The 7,833-nt window shown below is 36.8% G+C and overlaps 1 protein-coding gene across 7 annotated transcripts in view; it reads left to right on the top strand.

Annotated features, from left to right (window-relative positions):
• Positions 1-7,833, top strand: part of LOC139954089 (MAP kinase-activating death domain protein-like) — an 84,272-nt gene continuing 76,439 nt past the window's right edge. For 5 of the 7 annotated variants that reach the window (XM_071953759.1, XM_071953758.1, XM_071953757.1 and 2 more), the window contains exon 1: positions 1-272. The gene's annotated coding sequence lies outside the window, so the exon portion shown is untranslated. The remainder of the gene's footprint in view (positions 273-7,833) is intronic. The other 2 variants (XM_071953760.1, XM_071953761.1) reach the window with 1 other exon arrangement.

Below are 7,833 nucleotides of genomic sequence, written 5' to 3'. Positions count from 1 at the left end.
CTGTGTGCGACTGTCGTACATTCATTACACACACCTACCATCTTGTCGTCATACATGTACATGAATGTATACTACAGTACATTACATAGCGTCGATGTTGGTATGTACAGTACGTTAATTTTAGGAACTGGCTTCGATTTGACATACGGTGTGTTTGTGCTGTTTTGATCATAACCATTTTATTAAGCTGGGAATAGCTGCCAATAATCGGATCGTGTACATTGTCATCAGAAGATAAGGACAAGAAATTGTCGGTTTCAACAGAGCCAGAGGTAACTTAATAAATTAATTAAAAACTGTAAAAGAAAAACGAAATCGTAATATTTAATATTTTTAATCAAGTGCCAGTTTATTTTTACCCGACACAGATAGATCATGAAGGTAGAAACTACCTCATGGTTAGATGAGGAGATGGAACAATCATCATCATGATCGTGATAAAATAATAACAAATATAGTTATAGCCATTTTTATCACTTTGTAAACGGAGGGATGAAATAAAATTAAACTCTCCATGTTGGGGCTTACTTTTACTTTAATTCAGTAGAGCAGAATATAATAAAAAATGGAGCAAGCAAGGACGTTAGAAATAGAACTTAAATGGTTTTGGAATAATTTATTTTAGGTTCGATCAGATCAGAGCTAGATTAATTAGAAGTGAACATTCAACATGGACATTGGTTTGTTGGTTACTAAAGCTTTTTTTAAACAATCTTCCATACCACTAGACCCAGTATTAACTGGGGTGCTGTATTATTATTTATAAACTCCTTTTCATTTTGTAATTTGGTCGTATCCTCCTCTTACCAGTTTTCACGGTATTATGCCTTTTTCTTTGAATTGGGAAAAAAATAATGATGCCATTCATCAACCGATGCCCTAATTATCTTCATTTGTTAATACGAAGTATGCAAACATATATTAAAATTGATGGACATCGGAATATTCACACCACACACCGATCTTCGATGACTTCAACTGGCCCCATTTGTTTTGAGTTTTTCTTGTTTTCACGGCAAACGAGAAAGTATGGTTTCCCGGTGAAGCCATACACGGAAGAAACATCTGCAGTGACTACAAGTGTTCTTTGAGACTCTGTGTATGACTCTATAGCCAGCAGTTGTCTTCATTTTATTCAAAATACTGTTTTATTAAATTTTAAAAATCCCCATGGTAACTTGCAAAAAAAAAAATTAAAAAAAGTGTGAATAATTACTGGCTTTCAAATCTGATTTTTATTTATTTATTTTAAATTTTTTTTCTTAATATTTATAATAAAGCGTATAAATAAACAGTGATAGTTGAATCAACAAGCTGATGTTTAAATTTTAATTTTAATATTAATAATAATATTGATATGATGGTTAAAAAATACAAATCATCAAAACTATTAGAAAATGATATAAGGCACATGGCTTCTTTAAGCCTCTGTATTTTTTTTCCAGAATGCTCAGCAAAGTATTCAGTCACATGATTTGATCATCGTGAATTGTGAATTGAAATAGTGTTTGATGAAACTTTTTCGGTGGGCAAATATTTTTTGTATGGCCTCAACATTATGACATATTTTTGTACCTTGAAGAAATGCCTAAAATACTAAACTTTTTGCATTTACAAGTGCAAATAACCAGTAGAGCCTTGCGTGTTTCTATGTTTTGGTCAAGGGAGAGGAGACTCTTTGCTTGACAAATAAAACCACACAATTATTTTCTAGGGACTGTTTACATCGCGCACAGAGAGGTAAAAGATTTGCCACGATTATAGGGACACCTCGAAAACAGGACCTCCTACGATACAGTAGAGTTAGACTACGATCGATAATAAATGTTGAAAAAAGGAGTACAGCGCCCAGTTACTGTAATTTTATACTGGGTCTAGCATACCACTAACTTATCTTAATCAAATAAAGCTCTAATCTCACAAATCTTATTGTTATATAATTTATGGCTTTGCATTCCGTCGTGTTGTCACGTACTAATCTAATAATAGTTCACAGGAAAGAATGTAATGATTGTTTATGAGTGCAATGGTGCGAATATGTTCATGACAATGATCATGAGTTGAAAGATGGAATGTTCTATTCAACGAGGCAGAGCCGGGTTGAATGGAACATTCAACCTTTCAACAATTGAAAATATTTGCACTTCTGCACGAGTGAAAAACATTCTTTATTTGTTTAATATATCATCCAAGTAGATGGTGACAAACTATTGTATGTCCGCTTACAAGCACGTCTGATGTATGGACAGATTGGGTTTACAGCGTGTCATTCCTCGCTGTACGCTATCATCATCTTGGTACTGTACATCTTGGTATAGTACCCTGGTTGCTAATGGGATAGTACCCTGGTTGCTAATGAGACAGAGTACAATACATTACCGTTGGTGTGCCTTTCTAGTAAAACTATGACATATCATGTGACAGGTTTTAAACCAATCACAGTGCAGAATAATTCTAAGGGGTGTATAGTAACTAGTTAATAGCCCAGCCTGTAATGTAGGATACAGGTACATGTAGCCTAGCCTCATAAATTGGCCCAATCCACTCTGTAGCGTTGGCCCCAGCACCTTTGATATCAAATTCTTTTCCTCTTTAAAAACAAAATCGAATGCTCTGAAGTTGACGATAGCCCTACGCCTGGATTTGTTTGAAAAAAAACATGACACGTTTTGGGCTAAAAGCTTTCTCAACGATCTTGGCAACTTGCTAGTTTTCGGAAGTGCGCATGGGAAAATAGCAATTATCGTACTATTATTGGTAAATAGGTTATTGGAACCTGACCCCCCAAAACACGAAAGAGTTTTATATCCAAGTTGCTGGGGCCAAGGATGGAGTGGAGTGAACCAATGACTAGACTTAGCCATGGACTATTAACTAGTGAGTAGAGTTTTTTGTACAGAATGTAATACAATCATTCATTTGATGAAATCCTGAATACTGGCAAAATAAACAAACATCTGAAGCACTATTTTGCCGGCATATTGTTTATCGTCTTGTCAGACACGTTAATGTTTTAAAATTAACTGTTAAATAAATGGTTCATTCACGTTTTGGCACTGGAAGGCAAGATCTCAGTACATTCTGCTTTGCAAATGATGCCACGATCAAATCCTTTGATTTGTTGCCTTTTAATCACACACAATTTTAGAATCCTACTCTTTCACATTTCTGAGAAATTCCCCCCTAAAAAATTAAGCCCACCTCTTCAAATTGTTTTGTGTGGGTATTTTTGACAGCCTACTGTGTGTATAATAAAACTGCATATAAAAAAAATATATGGAGATAAATGTGTAAACAATATTAATACACCTTAGGCCCTCCCTATCATACATGTATCAACTAGAATCTTGTTAAAAGTAGCACAGGCCATTTGTATTTAAAAGGGTCCATTTTAGCCTGCAGACTGACTTTTTGTAATGTTTGGGTTTGTATGGAATGTCGGATTGCTTTTATTTTACATATTTGGTTCTTAACTACATAAACAGTTAGACTGTGCATTTTGAATTACATGACCTGACACTAATCACACCTACAAATGGGTATTTGGCATTGGTCTGATGCATGTAGGTCTGCCGGTGAAAACGCCCAAAAACACCCTTTTTAAGTGGTTATTTGACAACGTGAGACACTACTGACAGATTTACATTTTTTGATGTAAATTATGTATCTAGTCTACTTGTGTGAGAAAAAAACAAAATGGTTTCTTAACTCCTTCATGTGGCAGGCCAGCACACTGTGCTTCCATTATTGTACAAACCAATCCATGCATATTAGGGGGCCTACTGTAGGAAGTCCAGGGTCTTTGGCTAAACTGGACTTGCGGCATTTTGACTTGATTTCAATGAAGGCTGACATACACCTTGACCTGGACATGCCTGATGTGTCAAGTACACAGGCATGCACACCCTTGAACCTTGTTCGGCCATTATGGCTGTACACTAATGGTGACCATGATCAAACTAAACCATAGAGCCATCATGAAAACATCCCAACAAGGTGGGCTAGCACCTAATTGTGCTTCGCTCCATTTCACCTCTATGATTTCACATACAAAGAGAGACGAAGTGTATTTTGCCTCGTATTATCCACAGATTTTGTGAGGTTATTATGTACAGTTTGTTGAATCTGAAACCTTTGCTCTGTTGTTAAAGGCCTATTGTATACTTGTGGCTCAATGGAAGGTGTTTTAACAATCGGAGCATTCCTAGATTCCAGCATACCATGGCAGATTATCAGGCATGGCTTATGCCTAGCTACTCTATCTCCAATGAGTGCTGATCGACTCATATTTTCTCAAATCATCATCAAAGTGCTAATTGTGACTAAACACTGTTGTCAATGTATGTCTTTTGTGTGCTAACAAACATTGGTGTACAGGGGTAAAAACCAAAGTGAAAACTCTTTATCCTGATGCAAATTTAACACTACGTACATGTAAATAGTTTGCAGTACCCGCTGCTAAAACAAAGGTTTCTTCGTGGTCTAGTTGGTATTGACACTGCTCGAGAATTGCAAAGGTTGTGGGTTCGAATCCCACGCGAGTAATATGCCTGTGTTTTTTCACAGAAGTCTGGTTTCAGTAAGATTCGAGTACGTATACAGTGCTAACACATGTTGATGGATTAAAACCAAAATGAATTGTTCTTTATCGCCGTTGCAAATTTAACATCTACATACAAGTACATGTACATGTATTAATGATTGCAAAGGTAAACGATTTCTCCAGAAAAAAAAAGTGAGAAGGCTCTGTAGGCCTGTAATCAAAGATGTGTAATCTGGACTTATGGTTTACAATGATTTTTGTGAAATTAGTAAAAAATTACATTTAAAACAAAAACCTATTTGAATGTACACATTTTTGCATATGGCTGAAATATCTGTGTATCGGCACCTAATTCACGCTTACACTCGATACGTCAACTTGGAGAGAACCCTGTCAGATTGTGCAAAATGCATAAATGTGCCTTTAAAACATGTTGATTTGTGTGACCCCAGTATATGGTCAAGGCAATACATTGTGGATAGCGTGTGCGATGTGCATTGTATTTAATGACATCGCCTTTACTGTCATTGGAAAAAGCTCTTCTAGGTTACAAGATCAGCGTCATTTTTGTTAGGATTAGTACTTCTTTTCTTTTAGCTTTGACAATGATGCTAAATAGTAAATACTTTGGAACAATGCTTTTTAGAGTAAATCCTGAGTAAGCGAAGTGCTTTGTTGTGCAACCTTTCCAGCAGCTTCAAAGATTAAACTCGATCCTGCTCCATTCCAAATTGAGCGTATTCCATAAGACATGTAAGAGAGCAAATGTAAGCCCTGTTTGTACATGTACATGTAGATGGTGATTTGTGCTTGTCAAGGAAGGATAGTTCTAACTGCCCAAGATGTAAACACTACAAATGTCCGTTTTTTTGCAATTCTTGTGATGTGTTGAGACCAAGACAATGTTTTGGCAATGCTGACACCCAGCAGCTGAGTAATGCTACATGTATCAGTAGACTGTAGCTCTTTATTCATGAAGTGGAGGATGATTCTCAGTTCTCTTCCTACTGATGATCATCTCTTCTTGCATTGAAAGTGACATTGCCCATGCTTCAATATTGACCAAGTCTCTTTGCAGGTTACCTTAGCATGATTTATTTATATATTTTTGATAGTGACGAGGAGGGTAGAATCATTGATGAGTTTATAAGTGGACACTGCTCAAGATATGAAGTCAGGTCATTAATAAACATGAGGCAAAGTATACTCCCCTGGGGGACTTTAGCAGATGCTTTGCTGATAATCTTTAAGAGTTCATGTATCTGCCTGCCTGTAGGGGTTATTCACGGGTTCTCAGATCATCTTTTAAATCAGTTTGCTGACTCTTTTGGTTTGGGCGTAATTAACAAAATTTCAGGCAAAAGACCCTCGTAAATCAAATAGTACATTCCCTGTAAACGCTAAAAGTTTGTCCCAACAAAGTAAAGAATTTGTTTAGACCTCCACTTATATACTAAGTGAAACAAAGTCGTTTGGATCTTATTGGTGCGTCTTTGTTACTGGCTGACATGAACCTTTGACGAACAGCGCCCTTGTGCCTTTTTCAACGCCTCTGATCTCGTGATACATTTTGTAGATCCCATGAAATTACATGTAACAAGTTCACATAAAAGAGATTGCAGCCCTATAAAACAAATTTATTTTACTATACCTACATGTAAGTCGGCCTGCCCTCATAGACCTACACTTACATACAATATGTATGTGTTATACCTGGGTACTTCTCTTGTCTGGCATCTTTGAGCTCAGGAAAACATGGATTGCACCTTTTCATGTGTATTGATATTTTTAGCTAGCGATATTCATGTGTGTATGTCTTCACTAGTGTGCGACTACTGATTCGTAAACCACTGTTGGTAGACTGTTGCTTATAAAAATGCGATAGTCAACTATGCATATTTACCCTGTGTGTAAATACTGGTGCGTACTCTTGCTAAACCATGTGAAGAGCAAAAATAGCATATGGCAGGAGATCATGGTGATGGTGAGATTGAGTGAGAATTTGGCTCTTGATCACATGGCTACCAATTTATACATTTAGTACACTGTGCTTAAAGGAACACGTTGCCTTGGATCGGTTGAGTTGGTCTTTGAAAATCGTTCTGTAACCGTTTGTTGTAAAATGTATATGGTTAGAAAGATATTGTAAAAGTAGAATACAATGATGTACACAAATATGCCTCGAAATTGCGTGGTTTTCTTTTTACCTCGTCGACTAACACGGTCGGCCATTTATGGGAGTCGAAAATTTGACTCCCATAAATGGCCGACCGTGTTAGTTCGCGACGTAAAAGGAAACCCGTGCAGTTTCGAGTGATACTTGTGTGGATCATTATTCTACTTTTAAAACATCTTTCTAACCATATGCATTTTATAACAAACGGTTTCAAACGCTTTTAATAGACCAACTCGTCCGATCCAAGGCAACGTGTTCCTTTAAAAGGATAGTGGGGGGAGGAGGGGGTGGGGGTTGTTATGGGTTCTCAGATCTTCATCTAAAAATGATTACATTATCATACCAAACTAATATATCCAAACTTCTAGCTTGCTGACTCGTTCGGTTTGAGACAGAGGGTAATTGATTATCGAAGTTTCAACCAAAAAACCCAAGTTTTTGTTAAATGAATCTACGTACATGCCCTGTAAATGCAAAAACGTGCACCAAGCTCGTCCCAACAAAAGTAAAACATTTTTTAGACCTCGAGTTATGCACAGGAAGTAAAAAACATTGTTTGGATCTTGTTGGTATGTCATGTTATTTATGCAGACCTAATGTGTATTGTATGTAGGCCTAAACCTTTGCAAACAGCGCCACCATGCCATTTTCACCGCCTTATAACTCCCATTGATCCCATGAAATAAACAAGTTCACATTCTGCAGCCCTGAAAAAGGTTTAGGTGCAAATGGGTGGGATCTTGTTGCTGCAGAGAGATAAAAGAGGTCAAAAGTCAAGTTTGAACAATCAAAACTAGCCCTTGTGAAGAAACAGTTTTCCTCTAATTGAAAAATGAAAAAAGAATCTTGGGATCTCTACAATTTGCATGCCAAATTGCTTTTTGTAATGGACCTGCGCCATCAAGATCCCATCAATGTTTTCTTGTAGTTGGTTTATTTTAGTGTTCCTAAACAGATTTCAATTGAAAAACAATTGGGATCATGTTGGCGCCACAAATATAATGAAGGTCAAAGGTAATACGTAACACTCAAGCGATTTTGCACCGTCACGCCAACATGATCCCATTAAACTGTCTGCATTTTATGATTATTTGGTTCTCAGCCTCACAAAGCA

The sequence above is a fragment of the Asterias amurensis genome, chromosome 22 (assembly GCF_032118995.1).
Source record: "Asterias amurensis chromosome 22, ASM3211899v1".
NCBI classification, from domain to species: Eukaryota; Metazoa; Echinodermata; class Asteroidea; order Forcipulatida; family Asteriidae; genus Asterias; species Asterias amurensis.
This window is presented reverse-complemented; position numbering and strand designations above follow the sequence as displayed.